We start from the raw sequence: 20,821 nt of genomic DNA, 5'->3' as shown, positions 1-20,821 counted from the left end.
ACCGTGTATGTCTGTATGTATGCGTGTGTCTGCATATGACTCTTCTTAACACAGTCGCTCTATTACACAACCACATCTCAAAGGTTCCGTGTGAGTATTTGTGTGTGAGGATTGAACCACAAGAGGGGCTGACGCAAGCTGAGGATCCTGTCAAATGTTTTATTTTTAGATGTGTAAAACTGCTCTATTTTCTCCTCTCTCTCTCTCCACTGGGACTCTCCTCAGTTCAACCTATTTCAACTGCAGATGAAGAAAAGACTCCCAATACCACATGGATGAGTGGAACACAGCCTGGAGCACAAAGACAGATTTGCAAATGGAACAACATTAGTTCAGATAAGAGAAGTGTAATGCGACGTGTAGCCTACAGTACAGTGCAGTAATATAAAAATAAATCTGGACATTGTGTGTGAAATTAAACATATTCAAGGCCTGAAGTTGTTACTTGTGTATCTTTTGCATAATGACACATGGGAATGATGGTATTTCCAGAGTTTCATTTTATATTTATTATGACTGTAAAATCTAGGAAAATGCTATTAAAGTTGCTGCACTGTTTGATTAGCCTCTGCATTATTAAAATAAATGAACAGAACAGGAAAGTGTTCATCCTTCACAAATCTGTGAATTAAGTCGAAATCTTTGAAGTTAAAATGTTAATATACTGAAAAAGAAACCATCTCTCCAATATGTGCAGTGTTACATTAATGTAAGCTTTCTGTAGTGCATTACTGTAGCACGACACTAACAACACACACCACAAATAGCTACATATATACATCCATAAAAGCAAAACAGCGAAAAATACAACAAAGGAAATCCTCATTATCACACGATATAACACAAGATATTGAAGATGTGGGGAAAAACATGGAAGACCCAAAGAGTGGATGCATGTTAAATGCACATGACAAGACATACCGAGTGTAAAGTCATGTGACAGCAGCTCAAACGCTCTAGAAAGTGGACAGCCACCGCAAGACCAGATTACACACGCAACAACCACACAGTGATCCGTGGCACTGTGCTGCAATTCACTCAAAGCCAATAGACATTTCAGAAAGGCTGAAGCAAATCCTGCCACTGTGATCTGCAAGGATAATCGCCCACTGGCTTTCTGACACAAATCAAATGCTTCTTAAAGGTCATAGAAAAGAGAGAATGTAAAATACAGGAGAGGAGGAAAAAAAGATATAGAGACAAAGACAGATAGAAAGACAGACAAAGAGTAAAAGACAGAGAGGCAATCTGCTACTGAGCCAGCTGGATGTGTTTCAAGTCATTAGCCAAGTGCTTCCCTATTCTTTTTCTTTAGCACTTCGACTTCCAGTGGAAGTAGACTGTGTGTGTACACACACACACACACACACACACACACAGCACCGACTGTGAGAGCATACAGAGACGCATATATAAATTTACAAAGCCCCCTTTAAATTTCATTTCAGCCAGTGAAAGACTACTTCGAGCCAGTGGTTTATGTATGTCGATGTATATCCTGACGTGCTTAAGTGAAATGAGGGATCATTTTCTCTCCCTCGCTCTCGCTCTCACTAACATAGACGTACATATACACAAGAAGAAAAACATTTATGTGCCACAGGTCACCATGTGAGCAACAACTGGCCTCTGTTTGCTGCTATTCCATGATTTATTTATGAGGTATTGACTTAAAAAATACCTGGCAAAGGATCTTCCATCGACAAACTCACTGAGAAACAAGACAGCCTTTAGCTTTAGGCTAAGCGTGAGCGTACTAAAGATGTCAAGAAGGAGCAAATGGCCCACTAGATGTACATATATACAAAAAAAACAACATATAAAGACACTGTATATGGCACTAAAAGATGGCTACTGACTCCACACACAAACAGAGGAGTATGTGTGAGTGAGTGGGAAGGAAGGCAGCAAAAAGGTTAATAGGTTCTGGATTTCGGGCACACTGTAATGAGTGATAGAGATTTGCTAGCTGTGGGCAGTTTGGAGAGCAGATTGAATGTGACAGTCTCCCTGGAAACCGAAGCTAAACTACTACTTGGGGCTTTATGAAGGCTAAAAGCATTAAACACAGTTAAGCTGTGGCTGAAGTAAAATACACTCAAACATGCTGTCCTGCTGGAGATCATTTCAACAAAAATAACCGTTTGCCATTGACAAACAACAATGGGCTTAAGCCATGATCGTCTTTGGCCCTTTAATAAAGCAATTAACAGAAAGGTCTGCTTTGACAAATTATGGTTATTTCAGGGCTCCAGGTCTCAATCTATACTAATTTTCTCTCTGCATGGTAGCCCTCTTTAACTGGCTAAGCAGGCCAGAACCAATTATTACATTTTAATGAGTCCAATAATGACTGCTCACACATCATAAAGCTGACTATTTTCAGTCCACAACAACAAACACAAGGGGAGATTGAGAGTAAAAGGTGGCCGTGTTTGTACTCAATCTAGTTTTAAAAGAAGTGAGCTCAAAAGCCTAAAAAAACCCACAAAAAAACCTGCCTAAAATCTGTAGTTATATACCTGTTCAAACTTTCTGAGCAGCTCATGCAAGCTGAAGTTCAAGCCAATCATTATGGAGAGTGTGCTGTGGCTCCTCCCACTACCTCCAGTGTCTACATCCTCTCTATTGTCATACAGGTTGAAGGATGATGAAGACTTGGGGCAGGTAGATAAGTCCTCCAGTGGTTATGGTCAAAACCAGAACCTTCAAGGTCAAGGTTCAGACCAATAGTAAATCCAGAGTCTGATCGATATTGAATCCGGCAACAGAGAAAACCAGCACTTGCAAAAAGCTGAAAGACGATAGGGTCAAATCCTGGTTGCAGTCCCAAAACTGGCTCTTTACACACTTCACACACCGCTTGGCAGCAGCACTCGTACACGCGTGCCGGTGTGTGCGCTCGCCCAATCCCACCACATGTTCGTAGCATCCTCCTGTGAAAGGCAGCCAGGCTGAGCGGGGAGGGTGACCGTTACCCTGCAGTCATGCTTCAGAGCTGGAACTGGGATTTCAGGTCGATTGGTGCCACTGGAGGTTTAACAGGGTAGCAGCTAGAGGCTGATAGCCGAGTTCCTCTGGCCAGGAACGGGGCCCTGAAACTGGGAGAGAAATCCAACAAATCTTGGGTGGAGGTCTGCAAAGTGGAGATAACGGTTTGTGTCTTAGGGGACAAGTAGGCTGATGTAAACCTCAATGGTCGAGGACAGGTCTGCCTCTCTCTTTCAGCTCTGCTCTACCTCCCTTCCCCCTCTTCTCTTCCGGGCATGAAGGAAGCTGTTTACACAATGTCCAGCGGTCCAACCCAGGGCAGGGCCGGGGCGTTTGTTCTCAATTACTCTGATAAAAAGCACTATCCCTGCCAGTCACACAACCCCGCACACTTCAAGAGGAGAGACGGCGGCACAATGAGGCACATGGTTTGCCCTCACTCCCCGGAGTAAAGGTAACACGGGCTCAAAGAGACAGTCACCTCAGTGTCTGCCTCTCTACCCACCCCTCGGGTCTCCAGCCCCGGTCTGGTCTCGCTCTATCACACCCTCCTAATCACTGCCATGACTGGGCCACTTAGTCAAAGAATGCCTTCTTCTTTTTGTTGGAGCCACATGTTCCCAGAGAGCTGCCTCCAGGCTCTGCGTCTCGATCCTGGGCAGGGAGCCGGACTCGCCGGTATCTTTTGAGTCGGAGCTCTGCCGGTTATCTCGTTGCCTCTTGAGAAGATGAAGGAGAAGAGGCTGATGTGTATCCCATTCAGTCTTCTATTTGTCCACAGGATGAGGAAACTTCTTCAAAAAGTTGCCTCTCTTCTTTGGCTTTTTGGTCTTCCCTCTGAGGGTCACACAAACACCCGAGCTGGTATCCCCATTCCTCTCTCTCTTCCTCTGTTGCTCTCGCTCTCTCTGGCCACTAGCCCCACTCTATCACGCAGCTGTTTATTATTTTAATCAGTATCCTCCCTTTCCCCTCCTCTCTCTCCTCTCTCTCTCTCCACACTAAACCATTTCAACACACTACACACCCACTTCCTGAGGCCTGCACAGGCAGAGAGGAGAGTTTCAGAGAAAAGTTAGGATTTCTGACAAGTCAAGAGAGAAATAAGGACCAGAATTTAGTATGAGCATCTGTACGAATGGCTAAAAGATGGAGAGGAGATGGGTAGAGAGCAAGAGTAATAAAAGAAAGTCTGGGAGGGTTAAAAGAAAGAGAGGGCAGAGGGCCAAGACTGCAACTGGAATTTTCTACCTGTCGAACTCAGGTGTGATGAAAACACATGAATGAGAAAAAAAAAAAAGTGATGGGGATTTCAGACAATCTGTTCATCAAATAACCTTTTTTCATCTATTTAAGCACAAAACGACACTTTTTTTTTTTTTTTTTTTTGACAGCTCTTATTCAAATTTCAACTCCTTCAAAACTTCTTAAATGCCATAACAGTTCAGATCCCACAATTTGAATGTCACCAGCCTACAGAGGACTGCATTACAGAAGCACAGAACAAAGGCTTAGTGCTTTCAAGAGGCTTGGGTACCACATGTGGTCTATTGGGTTATGTTAGAGGTGCGAGCATTAAAAATGACTCCATATATTTAACCTGTGTGTGGAGAAGTTTGTGTGACTACTTAGGTGTGAGTGTGTGCGCTGGTATTTCGAACAGCAGGGAAGACATGTGGTGTGCATCAAAGACACGCAGACAGATGGCTGTCAGGATAGAAGAAAAAAAAGAAAAACTACAATACAACTTTGCATATTCATAAGACAAAGGCTTTGAAGTGCGCTTAGCTTATTAAAAATATTTACATACTTGAGGCTCTTAAATAGCATTTCTGATGTATTCTGACAAATATATGCTGTTTGAGGGGTTTCTGGTGAAGGGTGTCAAATCAACTGTTGCGAATTGGCACATTTGACAAGCATAACTAATTCAACAATGAGTGGAGGCTGAGATTAAAGAGAAAAAGTGATGGAACGTGTTTGACAATTTTGGCTTACCAAGGGTTTTGACACTTCAACTCTGTGCGGCCAACTCCAAAGAACGTCATTCACAAAAACAGACATGTATCGCGAATGCAAACACGCACTTGTAGGCAGATTAAGGCAGGGGACGTGGGGGTTAATTTTGGGCTACATTACTAAACTAAGCGGATTAGGACCATTACAGGGGTAAGAATGTAACGCTTCCAATCCCCCGGGCGAGTGGAGGAGAGGAAAATAAAATTGACTGAATGAGCAATGAATGAGAGAGACGGTACAGACACAAACTGGGAAATAACACTTTACATTGAATGTGGTAAAAAAAAAAAAAAAAAATGAAAGTGAGCAAAGAAGAGAGGAAAATGTGAGACTAGAACAAGTGCGTGGTAAAGAGAGAAAGAAAAAAGGGGAGAGAGAAATTACAAAGGTAAAGATAGAGAAAGAGAAAATGAAATCTTTAGATTAAATTGTGTCAAATCAATCAAGGAAGGAACATGTTTGCCAACATCAGAGTGTACAGGTCAACTTAGTCAAGAACCCAGTTCTTTCTGTTCTCTCTATCTTGGCTTTAGTTTCTCAAATTTTCTGGCTGCAGACGCTATATTGTTCATGTTATGACTGAATTGGCCTTCAGATCAAACTAAGATTTTTTTATTTTTTTTTTAGCCAAACTTTAAAGCTGCACAAATCAATAAACTATTGTGTTTCAGCATCTTTTAGATCTGGTTTACTGTTCTGGTGCACCGTCTTCCACCTCCTTTAAAGACCAATATTCACCTCAGTTGCAGACTCAGCAGGCAGCTGGTTTCAGTGAAAAGTTTTTAAATACACACTCTACTGTCAGTCCAATTCCAAAAATCAGAGACAGAGTTAGTGACTGGCTGGTGAACACAGAAGAGCAACTGATTGTAATCTACACCACTTGTACTTTGATTAATGTCAAATAATTTGGTGATATTTTTAAAACATTCGATTTATAGGTTTCAGAAAACCTTTTTCTTGAGGCCTTAGGTAGCTCTTAAAGAGCTTGGTTTTATGACACCACACACTTAAAGAGCACAGAGAACACCACACCCTATATAAGAGGTTTAAATGTCACCTTTATTAGTAGGTATTGTATAGAAGACGATCAAATGTTTGCTTCTTCAAATATGCTGAAAAAGTCAATAATAAAAATGTAAAAAGAATTGTTAGTGTAAGTCATGTATCTTAAGATTACTTCAGTGTAAAAGGAATAAAAGAATGAATTCAAACAACCCATTCATAAACATGCAAAACCTGTTAAATCCTGTCTTTGTTGTACTTTCTTAATTATTCTGGTCAATTAGAAAACAATCCAGATTTTATTCTCCAAGTAACAGAAGTCAAAACAGAAGAAACGACTCAAATACAACAACGTGGACAAAAGAAAGACCAAATGTGAGACAGGAATACTGGACGTATAATATATTTGATCAAATCCTCAAACACATGCAGCCCACCTTGTTTCACCGTCAACCACTTTGGCTTAATTATCAAGAAGGCTGCCAAAAGTTAAAATGTAAAAGAGTCAAGAAGCTACAGCTAAAAGCAAGGAGACAGAGGAAGAACAGTTTGTTGCCTCAGACGATGTCGAGAGGGAGCGGAGGCCACGCTGTCTAAATAAACCATATCTCAGGATCACAAACAGAGCAAATGAACACCAAAGTGAACAAACACAAACACTGCCACATAAACACACGTAGCTCATTTCTAACAGCAGACCTATATACCGTGGTGTAGCTCAGTAGCTATTCCCCTGTCGGATCATTTAGGATTCACCCAATCCCATCTAATCCAGGCTTTTTGCCTCTACAATGAATAATGTCTGTCGAAAATCAATGCAGCTGAAGCATTCCACTGTAATTCTCAGCCTCTTAAATACACATCCACTGGAGGTCACTTCCTGTGCCTCAGGTTATCACTGACACTCCTCTTCCTGTTAGGAGGGCAGCACCCATCTGGGGAGATCAGGACGTGTGTGTGTGTGTGTGTGTGTGTGTGTGTGTGCGCGCAAACGAGTGTTTCTTCTTTCCACCTCACTTTAACCTTAAAACAACCTGTGAAACTGGGGAACTAATCATAGTGGGTGGACAGAGATTAAAAAAAAAAAAAATAAAAAATAAAAAAAAAAAAAAATCCAGGATGTTAAAGGGCTCTGGTTCTCTGTGTTCTCATGTAAAAAACATTTCCTATTAATTAAATGTGCAATTGTGCTGCAGTACAGATCTTTATGCTTGAAGGTCATGGAGTGGAGCTTCCCGCAAACATTCAGATCATCGCTTGTGTCACATCACGTCTCCCATGAAAAGAGTTATCTGGCACATCTGATCTGGACCATGTATTTAAGTTATATGTGGGGTACACTATGTATATACCAGCTGACAGGAAAATGATTCATTTTCTTCATGTTGCAAGCTCAGAGCAAAGTGTTCAAAATGCCAGGATGACATAGTTACAAGCGACAAAGCCTGTCCACATGAAATGAAATCTAATTTGTGCTGAAATCTGAACAATCATGTGTCCGCATAGGTCCACATCAAAACACAATAAAAACAAAACAAGAGCAGGATGTGTGTCATGTGAATAGCAAAGTCAAAGTAATAAAACATGCCCCATCATCTGTAAAGTGCCAACACGTACATTACAAAGCCACCGTCCGACATTCAGTTGGCAGCTGACCTTCGCTGATGTGATAGAGGTGCCATTAGGGTAGACAACTGGAGTCAAAGGTCACGCAGATCGCTAATAACTTATTCCAGGGATCCGATAACGACTCACAATCCACATCCTGGTAATCATAAGCAAGAAAAGGACAAGCTGGAATTCATACGCAAACTCCTGAACAGGGAAGTAGAAATTGATTTGGAGCGCTGTGTGCCGTTGCCCGGGAAATCAGCTATTGATCCTGGAGGGTCTTTTGTTTTTTAGTGTGTCGACAAGACTCTTGTGAGTTGACCTTAAAATTGAGGTAAAATGCAGAGTTTACGATGAACGCCGCCGTGGCTTTGTGGTTGTGGGTACATGAGCAGGAGAGGTGGGATGACGCACAGTATCACTGGTCACCGCGCCAACGAATACATCTCATTTCCTGTGCCTGCTAAGCAATAAAAGCCATCCACTGTTTCGCCCTTTGATTTAAATGAAAACTAGCAGCCGTAGAAAATGCTCATTTTACATTAGCAGTAACTTATTATAGCATTGTTATAGCTTTAGGAGTGAGAACGCAAACAGTGAGGCAAACATCAAATAGAGATAATTACAAGAAGCAACATCATGTACATACAATACAAGCCTTGTTTCTTGTAATTCCCTTGTGCATAGGTAGGCAATTTAAATCTCACCCAGCAAAGGCAAACCAGCCGCTAACAGTAAAAATAAATTACAGTGTTAATATATGAATAGTTTATCAGTTAAAAACATGCAAGCTATGCATGGTCAGAAACGAGGTTTGATTTCTTTATGGTCGTAGAGATTATACCTATAATATACTTCAACACTAAAAGGGAGGTCTCATTTTTCAACAGGAAATAATTCATTCCTGGATAACAAACCTTTTGAAGTTAAATTTAAAAAAAAAAAAAAAAAGAAATCCAGCCATTGAATTGCGAGAACTGTGAACTTGCTGAATTGACTGGATTTTAAAACCAGCGGCCTTCTGAGGGTTCTTATCCCCCTGCTCCTGACTCGCGTTCAAAGACTTCTGCTCCTCCTTCTTTCCTTTTATCGCTGTTTTCCTCAAGCAGGGCATCTTTTTCACTTTCCCTCCTCTCCTCACCACCATTTGAAGTGCTCTGCCTCATGGGAACGAAGGATTTTGACCGTAGTGGGTGGTCTGTCAATGCCTAGCCACAGCAGGGAAAAATAAGTCACTGTGACGTGATCGCTTCTGAAGCTGCTGTCGCCTCCGCCACAGGCTGAGATAGGAGTATACTTAGCACAGGAGCCCGACACCTGCTGTGTTCGGCAGGGAGGAAAGAGGTCTCCAAAGGTTAGGCAACTGGACCAATTAGTGCGTTGCACTAATGAAGTGCTGTTTCCGCCTGTAGAAGACCAAACTGTGTGAACACAGCCTTGTCCTGTAGATTTATAGAGCCGACGTCAAAATAATGCATCACTCCACGTCTTACCCAGCGGGAGGGAAAGCATAAACTCTGAACGTGACGATAAAGAAGCTAAAACACAAATATTATGTTGTGCAACACACCGAGTTACACACACATACAAAGAAAGTCAAACTCAAACAGAGACATCCGAACAGAAAATGACAGACGGCCGCGGTCTATGGTCTGGCCGGGAGCAACAAACAAGATGAAAGAAAAACTGATGGATAATGATGGATTACCACATGCTGTCGTGACTGAAGTTGAAAAGTAACAAAGAAATATGAAGAAAAAGTGAGAAGATGGTGTTAATACCAATAAAAGAACAAATGGTGCAGTCAGAATACCCTCAAGAAGACAACGGTAAAGACAAATGTGCAGAAAGTGAAGCATTTAGCTCCAACGGCATGGCAGGACCACCTGAGGTTAGATTTCAATCATTTGAATTGTTTGTTTTCACCAGAGAAAACAGATGAACAACAGGTCGCTTGGGAAAGGGTGGATTCAAATCCTCCTCTGCCAAAAAAAATCATTCCCGATAGCAGCCCCATAATCCACCTGGTAATCACATACTTTCCCAAAGAGTCACATATTTGCTAACATCACCAGCACCACCCCCACATCCTCTTTGATATACTCCCTGTATCAACACACATTTAAAAAAAGACTTGTTGCTGATACATTTGCATCATCAATATTAATCCTGCCCTGCATTTCACCCTCAACTTCAAACATTACTTTTGCCTTCAAGCGGCAAACTGAGGAAAAACAAAACCACCACTGAGAGGTACAAAAGAATGACCTGGACACCATGAGGCCGTATAAACTGGCCGACTCCCCACATATTGTTTACAATTGCCTTTTATTTGAAGTGCGTGACATGCTGTTCAGCTCTGGTGTGACATTTACTTTCCCTCTCTATTCGAGAGAATTTATTTTGAGTTCCCATCGCTCAGTGGAGGGGAAATGGGAGCGGCACTGCTTGGTTGGGGTCCAGCTTTGAGCGTGCACAGATGAAATAATCTGACAGTTTCTGTGCACCCAAAAATAACTGCTATATCGATCCAACAGAGAGCCCAGCTGGGATTTCAAGATGATGTCTGGATGAGAATTACAGCTTCATTAGAGTTCAAAATCTATAAATAATAGGCTTCCCACTGATTGAACACTGTTCGGGTCGATAACCACAACCCATATTCTGCTCCTGCCTGTGTCAGACTAAATTTAATGACAATACTGTGTTACTGCAATCAACCACTGAAACAGCCAACAGGGGAACAAGCAGCGCTCATTTGATGATAGATGACGCATATTTCCATAAACAAAAAAATCCCAGAGTGTAGAGGTCTGACTGCCAACAGACTTGGTTCCTGTCAAACCCATCAGGGACGAGCCACTGGGTGGGACTCACAGCAGCGTTTCAGCTCAGGGGAAAGATAAGACCAGAGAGTTTCCAAACACCAACCTGCACCGGTTTCAGCACAGATGTGACATTCCTCGAGAACAAAAAAAAAAAAAAAAAACACTTAACAGATTCGTATTCTTATAAATAACCAAAATTACTCCAGATGTGATTTAGAACTTAAAACTTGTTTTTAAAGTTGCCTTCCTTGATTAGGGATCACTAGGGGACAAAAAACAGCTTCAAAGCAACAGAGCTTCAGTATATTTGAGACTGAAGGTTCATTATTGACATTGGAAAAAGTAGTTAACAAACAAATCTCTCTAAAAGGTCCATTTAGTAACTGCTCTGGAGCATTTGATAAAATCACATGATCTTCCTCAGCAGAAGGCTTCAGAGTTACCACTAACCGAACGGACCTAGTAGTAAGATATTTTTTTTGTAAATATTGCTTCTGGGTTCTGCAAGTACAAATAATGAGCATTTTTGCTCAGGTTTCACTCATTACATGTTCTGTGCCTTCCAAACTGATGTGTATATTTACTGTGTACGCACTAAAATAATAATTCAGCCAGCGTGAGAGTTGGTTTTTTTTTTTCTATTAGAAAAAAATACAAGGATTGTGGCATTAAACGCGCAAAACAGACACTTAAAGTTGTGATTATAAGAAAGAGAAAGGTCAAGAGCAGGAAGAGACGGCGAGGACGCTTGATTGTTAAAACGATTTCAGTCAAGCGACGCAATTTATGTTAATAGGAATCAAAACAGCTGACAAAATCCAAAGATGCAGTGAGTCTATGTCCAATACAGAAACATAAATACTGCAGGCATTAACACGTATTGTAGATTCTGCTGGAAAGCCGTGTTTGTAAGTCTCTCTGCAGCCTGTGAACACCCAAACAGATTGTATAATTTGCATAAAACAGGGTTGTAAAGATTTGTGTCTCAGCAAAAGCTGCCAGACCTTCCATTCTATTGGAATCCTTTGCTGTGATTACTTCCTAAATTTATAAGTCAAACCTCAGGCAGATTCAAACAAACGCTACGAATCCTTTACTCTATTAGAGCCCTGTCAAGGTGTCAGATGAAAACAAAGTCGGGGGGTGTTCGTTGAATGCACAAAAAGACAGAGTTTGGAATACCTGAGTAGAAGATATGAGGCACTGAGAAGGAAGCGGTGACACTGACATAGTGGGCGTCTAAATGTATGACGAGCTCCTTTTTATTGCAGTGCAGTTTTCTGCTTATACAGCCTGTCTGCTCCCCCCAGCTCCTCCACCCTACCCCTCACACAAACTTTTTATCCCTTCTCTTAGTCATATTCATCTTCCTCAACTGTTAACTCCAGCACCTCCTTCCTCCTCCTCCTCCTCCTCTCACTTTCAGCACCTCTTATTTCATCCTATTCATCTCCTTTGTTCCGCCCTCTCCACCTTCCAGTTAGTTTATTGCCCCGGGAAGGTGAATGAGATATCTAACCTCACAGGTCGCCCTCCCTCTGAGCTCCCATCACCACGACAACTGGCTGATGGTTGGTTTATTACTTCCGGCAATGTTTACTGTAGGAGAGCATTGCCTTGTTTTGTGTCGTGCTGAGTTAAATTACTTCACCCATCACTCACGCACGACTCCAGTTAGAGTCTGTGTCTTTATTTATCGGCCTCCTTTTTCTCAGCTTCCCTCTTTTTATACCGCATCTCTCTCTACTTACGCTCCTGTTTTAACATTTAAGACCAGAAGTGGAAAATCCATTTGAGTGAAATGACATCTTTGATGGTGTGCAATCTTCAGCGCCCTGATGTCCAGTGTATCCATCAGATTTAAATTTAGATTTAGATTTGATTCAATGTCATCTCAGCAGGGGCACATTTTTTACCCTGGTTTAAATTGCTTCAGTTCATGTTCATGTACATGGACATTTTCATATTCTGTCTCCCACTGAGAATCCATTACAAGTTTTGAGGAATGTCATCAGCGTATAGCGCCGCTCTGCTCCGCAAAGGTGGTTTGCACAGTGCAACAACTTAGCATATGACGTGGACTCCAAAGCTCAATTTTCTTCTCATGAATGAGCACTGAGACGCTTTTTTTTTTTCCCACTCCACTGGGTATAAGGTGAAAATTGAAGAACTGAAAGGAGCGAGTGTGTCCTGTGGTCCGCATGGTTTCTCTCTCAAAGTCCTTCATCTCCAGAGACACGTCTCCTTCTTATCAGCGACATAAGCAATATTCTCTTGTCATCACCATGAAAATCTAATCCTTGAATGAATAACTTTTGCCCATTTTCTCCCATCTCACTGCCACATATCTTGGTTGTTCCCTGTTGACTTTCATCCAGACAGAAGACAATGTGAATAACGTTAGATTAGGTCATATTCTGTGTCTTCATGGCCTTATCAGGTTCCCCTCCAGGGATCGTCTCCAGCTCTATGAATGTAGACCCTGAAGTAAGGACAGCGCAGCTCTCTAAACTGGCCTGTACTACAACTCCCTCCAGAGGAGAAATAAGGACCACTTGAAAGAACCTTTCTACACTTTTCAGCATGTTCACCTCAACCAGAGTTTGAGACACATCACCCACCAACAGCTGCCTCGGGGCTCTGCTGTCACTCCCGGCATCCATCAGTTTTCTGTGGTTTCAACACTCATGCCAACTGGCAACAAGCACAAATATTTTTCAGAAACTGTGTTTAAAACTTAAGTATGAGTAAGGATCTCTAAAGTTATGTACTGGCTGCCAAATCACTTGTATAATAGGTATGTTATTTTTAGTAAATAATGCCGCAGTACCCCTTAAGACCTCAGCATGAATTAAACTGTACAGCTTCCTTTTGTCTGATTGACATACAAGGTTATAGGGATGTTATGAACTGTAGATTTCATGTGGCGATATCCGTCTGTGGTTGATTTGCTTTATCGCTTCACGTAACCTTTAAAGTCAAACTGCAGCAATTAGTCATCCCACTAATTAGCTCCACACTTGACTCCACATACAACTCGTTTCTGCTGCTAATGAGACATATTCTGTCAGACCATAACTGAGCCGTGAATGGAAGTCCGAAGATTTACTGAGGTGGAATAACTTCCCACATCACTTCCGTGTCCTGTTTGATGCTCCTCCCCAAAAAATTAAGCACTTACATAGTCAAAAGGAAAACGCAGAGATTTTGGCCAACTGTAGGGTCCAAAAAAAAAAAATACAGGGTGAGGAAAACTAAATATTAATCTGAAACTTGAATAGTCACATACTGCAGACAAGTACTGAGCATCATGCTTATGAAACCAGACAGGCTGCCTCACTATAGGTTAACATAAAATTGTCTTTTATGGATCAAATGGTTGTCTCTTGGTGTGGCATAGTTATGTGAAATTGTTTCAGGGTGCAACATAAATTGAAAGTCGTTCATCTCCGTTGCTCTTTGATCTCACATTACAAACTATATGGAAGTCTCACACTATTTTGTGCACTCCCATCATTCCTGTCAATGACATTTCACGACACACACACACACACACAGTTTATCATGTCGTGACGGGACAGGAGATGATGTGATAAAACTCGATCTCGCTCTAACAGTGTGGAGGACAGGGTCACTCGAGGACGAGCGAGGGTACAGACACAAGCATAACAGATGTCGGATCAATATGGGAGCACGAATACATTTAATACCAGAGCCATTCAAATGAAGTCATCATGTACTATGACTATATAAAAAGTATATACACATATATATACACACACATATATATATATATATATATATGCACACATATATATTTCACAGCTATTGTGAAATGGCATTTTAAGGACTTGCAAAATTCAGAGAACATTCACTTGATACAAAAAAAAAGACAGAAGTGACTGTTGTTCAGGAGTACAAAAATACTTGAAAATAAATGCTAAAAATAAATAATTCAGAGGCAAATTTTGACACCAACAGCTGTTGTTTTGCTCCGAATGATCACAAGTTGCAAGTGCATCTATGTCTATTGTCTTAACTATGATGGACAGCTATATCACTTGCTTTCACATTAGGAAACGCATACATTTGCATGAAATGGGCCATAAAATTTGCAAAAGCACATATTAGTTCAGTAGACATTAAGGGCAGTTTCCAACCAGTGTACGTTATGAAATTTTTGAAAAGTTGATCGACTGTAAATGAGATCTCTGTGGAGGCCTCCCGTTGTTTGACAGGACCAATTACAGAGGATTTGCCTCTGCTGTGTAGAAGCCCATAAAAGATTGATGGTGATACATAAATCTTTTCTTAAGTTACACGGCTTTTACTGAGAAGTCACTGACACTTTTAAGCCGTCAGTGAGAAAAGTTTTCTTCTTCCTTGTCCCAACAAAGTTTGTGCAGATCCACTCAACATGATATGATCACCACGACAACCAAACAAACTAAAAAAGGGAAGAAAAAAAAAAAAGCGCAGCCCCCTCCAACTTTGTTGTTTCTGTATGCATTACACTAACACAACCTCACTGAGGAAATCAGGGCAAGTGCGCTCTGCTTTCAATCAAACGTATGAAGAGAGGACATGGTGACACAGCTTTGAACTTGCAAGTACACCAGAGGGTTATTCAAATGAATCTGCACAAGGGACAGGCGAGGTGCAGAGAGAGCGACACACAGATCAGTGTTTGGCCCGAAAAGACTGACATTTCCTTTTCGCCTTGATTCGCGTGGAGGGAACTCGTTTTGAGCCCGTACAAAAATATACACATCCCCCAGTTTGATCTGTCTGCGCCTCTTAGCCTTCCCAGACTTTCTGACTGATCAAACAAAAGCGCCGTTCTCGAGGGTGGGAGTGAGAGTAAAAGAAAAAACTCAATTAGTGAAAGTAGATGGAGGTACACAAACAATGAAGGTGCAAAGGCAAGATTGAGAGAGCAGCGAATACGTCTGCCTTCGCAGTTTGTGTGTGTGTGCATGAGACTTATAATGTCTAGCAGAGTGTGATTGCAACCGCACCACTTAAACACTGTAGGATGTGTGTGCTCCCCAAAAGAAGTTAATGAACAAACAACAGCTGCTTCCATCACCGAGGAGCAGGAGCACGAGCAGTGGGAGGAAAATGAGAGAGATGAGGAGAAAAGCAAAGGAACAGTGCTGATGCTCATCTGGGCCTCTGCGCTGTCTGCCACAGCTCAGTACCTCAGATGAAGATGAGAGCGTGTAGGTAGGGCGAGAACAGTGGCAAACACACTGACTGGGCCAGCTCCGTGGGGGCTACAACACACATTTCTCTAACGGCGCTGAAGAAGACACAAGTGTTATGCAAGTGTGCCTTGTGACTTCAAAGCCACAGATGGATGCAAATATACATGTTAAACATCAGTCTGCCTTCCCTGGGAAATCTGCGCGAGTCATGCGGGGTAATAAGATGAGCCAATGGTGCGACGCAGAAAGGCTGACCATTTGACATCTGGAGCGAGAACAGAATAATGACTTCGTCAGCCTCGCTGTCACTAATGTACATAATCACAAACCGGGGACTTTGTATTAAATGACCAAATACAGGAGATAAAATGATAACCAGACACATTTTAAAAACACGAGACACAAAGTAATGAGTCTAACGAAAAGCAGGTCTGACTCACTGCCCATCCAGTCTCTTCAAAAGTACTTTTATTAGGAAAAATAGCACTAACATGTTTCATATCCACACTTGTGACTATTACTCATCACTTTGGGCCAATGTTCTTGGTCGGTTTCCCAGAAACAGGGAAAAATCCACTAATAGATGCACCAGCAGAAACTTTTAGATCGTTACAACATCTGAACTAAATATTGATTTTGCTTTATTGCTGGCCTCTCAAACAGCTTGTGAGTGTTTACAACAAAGTTCATTTCGTGGTCATGACTAAAAACAGTTTGAGAAATACAGCAAATTAGAAATGTGGAATCATGATATAGCATTGACAGTATTTTTCCAATGTTATAACATTTTATTGATGATGATCCTGTGACTTTTAATAATACGTGCAGTGATTCTAAACGCTCATATCAAATTCATCTTTACAACATTCATCATTCTTTACAACCTACTTTTTCCAACCTTTCCGGTTCATTGGCTTGGCATTAATGCAATCACATCTCATCATTAACAAGCAGGAACAAGCTGTGCAGCTCTATTTCCAAGTTTCCACTCATTTCCTTCTTTGCAACTGCACTTCTATTCATTCAGTCTATTAATCCAAAAGGTTCATTATTCTTAATTAATTACATTTATTTTCAGTTGGTATTGAATGAAAACATATTGAGAATATTTAATGTGCTCAATGAAAGAACAAGCTAAGGTATTAGCTTCATGCACCAACAGAGCAACACCGCATTAAAAAAACAAAGCCCCCCAAGCAATCTTTTTATATTGCAGTCGAAATGCCTCTCAAGCAACCAAAACTTTCACGACCTCTGTAGTACCTCCGCGGACCCCCTATACTCTATACCAGAGGTCTTCAACAGGGGGTCAGCGACCCCTAGGGGGTCCGCTGAGGTACTGCAGGGGGTCGTGAAATTTTTGGTTGATTTAACAGTTTTTCATATTTATTTTTTTTATATCCCCTCCCCCCAATTTCACAAATTTAAATGTCTTTAAATACACATTAACATGAATCCAACATATTATAGCGAATAGATAAATGGAGGCAGAAGATGTTATCTTTCAGTCAGAAACGCACACATTCAGTGACACACAGGAGCTCTCTCCAGCTGGGCACCGGTTCACTCAGAGCGAGACTAGCCATTACTAGCCATTTAAATTTGTGAAATTAGGAGGGGGGGGGGGGGGGGGGATAAAAAAAATTATGAAAAATTGTTTAATCAACCAAAAATTTCACGACCCCTTGCAGTACCTCTGCGGACCCTTTAGGGGTCGCTGACCCCCTGTTGAAGACCTCTGGTATAGAGTATAGACCATAGCCAGGGTGATGCGGCTAAAGTTTGATGTTTCGCCGTGACACAGGAAGTTGATGTATAAGGTCAAACGATCCTCATGAAACTTGCGTCAGGCACCAACTTTTAAGAGTTTTTGAAGATGTTAAAGCCGCCAAAAAAAGACTTCTTTTTTTTTTTTTAAAGAAGAATAAGGAACGAGATTGAGAAAAAAAATGATAACTGTAAGGGGGAACATGCGGACCCTCACGTGCTGCATGTCGGGGAGCTGGCGGCCCCGACCCGCTGGATCCCCGACGTGCAGCGTGCTTGAAGTTTTAATTTGATCTACTATTGTTCAATGAGTGTTTCAGATTTGTTCTAATTCCAGCTGCTTGCTGAGCAGTAAAGTTAGATAAGGATTAAGACAAACAGATAAAAAGTGATAAACATGCAAAAGTGGGGGTTGATATCAGTGTTCCTTCTGATGTTCTTTTTGTGATGAGTAGTCAGACACACATGCATACATGTATCCACACACACACTGTCTTCTTTTTAATCTGTAAATGCCTTTGATCTGCCTCGATGAGGAAACGCATATTCAAAAGCAGTGAGAGCGAGAGATGAAAGGCCTGTCCAATTATAGGGAACTAAAGCAAATTCTGAAATATGCAGTTGTTCATAAACACTTGTACACATTAGATTGATACGTTGTGAAAAGTCCACACGCCAACACATTTACAGCTTTGCAGAGGTTAGAAATCATGATGAATGCATTATTTAATCCTGTTAATTATTCAAATAGAGAGGAGGGATAGTTTGACAACATTAATACAAAACAGTCTAACTGCAAAGAAAAACAAGGCAGACAGAACTGTTAAAAGTCAAAATCCAGTGCTTAAACCATAAACCATGAGACATGATGAGTAATTAAATAATAATAATAAACCAGGCCACATGATACTGTTACTGACTGAAGTGTCTTCATGAAGCTTTCCAAATCCCACTGACGCGTCTGCATTGAGATCAGTTTAACACTGCATGTGCATCACACAGCTGTCCAGTGCAGTCTGTCTGACACGTTATTTATATGCAGTATATTATACTTCATCGTCACGGCACCTATAATCCTCTATTTACGCTGTAATCTCCTTGGTTACGCTCAGCCATATCTACCATCCTACCACACAATCAATTACCAACACAGACTTTGTGATATAAACACACACCCTCAAAAACGTCTTAGAAACAACGAGGAAAAAGAAACAATAAGCTAAACTCTGACATTTTTGAGCTGTACGTTATGAACTTTCTATTGTTGTAATTTTGCTTGATTTGAGTGGATTGTTCTTTGTTTGAATGGATTCTGTGGATTAATTGTTAGCTTGTCATCAATTTCATGGTTTGTTTCAAAGGCTTGCCTGATCATTGAAGCTTCGGCTCACACAGATGTAACATGGAGATGCTTTAAATAGAGCAAAAAGCTGACTGTTTTCAAAGGACATTTTGTATCTGGTAATCCTGAAGTGATGTAACAAATGATCAAAGCAGGCATCAAATGTAACATAAAACTAAAACTACTCTAAACGAAGTAATTCTACTTCCGACTTTGACCATTAATGGCATAGAAATTGCATCTGATGTGCAGCAAGACTGAAGAGCTACAGCCATGCCTGCAGCTCTGTGAAGCTGTAATTAGGCACAGCAGTGAGCAGTTACCATACTAACACACTGATGTACCACGTTTACCATTAGTTTAGCATGTTGGCATGCTAAAGTTTTTTATTCAGCACTGGATACAAAAAGCACAGCAGGGACTAATATGACAGATTTTCCAGGTACAGGTAAGTATTGGACGAATGAGGTTTTAGGCCCAGTGATGGTGCTAATCAAAATATTGAGGGATCAACAAAGTTATTGCAGTTCATTCTGATGGGGGGATATGAATCTGTATACAAAGATTCAAGGACATCCATCCATTAGTTGTTGAGTTATTTCACTAAGAAACAACAATGCCAACGTGCTAGTGTCCCTGGAGAGAAAATCAAGGGATCAGCAGCGTCATTAGCATCCATCATCTGGGAACCATGCATGTCTGTTTATACATGTTGTTGGCAAGCAATTAGTTGATGATGAAATATTTCAAAGAATAAGTGAAAACTTTGAGTTGCTGGTAGCAATAGATAGTCAGAGGATCAGAAAAATCATGACGGTTCATGTTGTGGGGACCGAGAATATCTACACCACATTTAAGGATGTTCCAACTTTTCAGTCGACACTTCAGCAGTGCACCGACTGACATCGTCATCCTGAGTGGCATGCTACTAGAAAGGGTAAAACCAAACAAATTAAACAGCCCGACGAGTGGCTCATGGTTACACCCAAAGCATAAGCTCATCCCCTGAGTGCTTCTTTCAATGGGGAAAAACTCCATTAATGAAATAACATTTCATGTCAAATATCCTTTGCAACTGCGATGATAAGGTCTTTAATGTAGAACAAACCAAGACATGTATCAGAATGTTTAATGCAGATCCTTTTAAGTGGCCGTAACAGTCGCCCGGGGCAAGTAGGAGATGACCGCCGAGGTCCATTTTTATGTATGCATGCTTTGCATCTATTTAGTGCTTTCAGGTTTGAGTGGTGTCAGCAGCTGCTCACCTTTTGATACCCAATTAACCCCCCTGTAACCCCCTGTACCTTTAGCAGCCGCACTCGGGGAAAAGAAAAGGAAATAGCCGGACTTATTCAAAATAAAATAAAAAACGGTTTCATTTTTATTTGTTGACGACATACTTCATAGCCTGCAACAGAAAGTTGGAGACAACAGGAGTCCGCCGAAGGAAATAAGGGAACTAATAACTTGGTGCCAACACATATTGTGTTAAACAGAATGAAACCAACAACAATGTTAAAGTATATGACAGAGGCTGCAGTGGCTGAAACAGATCTGTAAAATGAATTTGATCATAATCAGTGAGGATAGAGAATGAAAAAAGCAGAAGTGCCTCAAGTCCATGAAAGTTTTATTTGGGCTGATTAGTCATCTGTGGGAGGTCTCCCACAGTCTGTTATTGCTAAGCAAATAAAGGTGTTTAATTCTACTTCATGTGGAACAGATTTATAACATAAATGCAAACACGGATGCTTCAGTTCTACACAATTCATGCGGGGTCAGTTCAAACTATTCAGTCAGCACATCGTTTCGTACAGTTGTAATACTGGCACATCTCTTTGGGCAACAGTAATGTATATTAGCATATGCATGTGTCTGACTGGCAGTACTTAAAAAAAATCAGAATGATCCAGTTCCCCGTTTCTTAATGAAGCCTGAACCGCTGAGCTGTCCTCCCTGATGATAGCAGCCTCTGTAATTGAACCCAGTATGTGGCTGATATCCTATTTTTCCCGGGCTAAAAATAATAAAATAATAACATGCTTTGAAGA

The 20,821-nt window shown here is 41.2% G+C and overlaps 1 protein-coding gene across 2 annotated transcripts in view; it reads right to left on the bottom strand.

Moving 5' to 3' along the window:
• utrn (utrophin) overlaps positions 1-20,821 on the bottom strand; it is a 178,512-nt gene that overhangs the window by 78,884 nt on the left and 78,807 nt on the right. The window lies entirely within an intron of this gene.

This window comes from Embiotoca jacksoni, unplaced genomic scaffold (assembly GCF_022577435.1).
Source record: "Embiotoca jacksoni isolate LCO1_2020_lvr unplaced genomic scaffold, fEmbJac1.0.p SCAF_23, whole genome shotgun sequence".
Lineage (NCBI taxonomy): Eukaryota > Metazoa > Chordata > Actinopteri > Embiotocidae > Embiotoca > Embiotoca jacksoni.
Note: the sequence above shows the minus strand (reverse complement) of the source record. Positions and strands in the feature narration are given on the sequence as shown.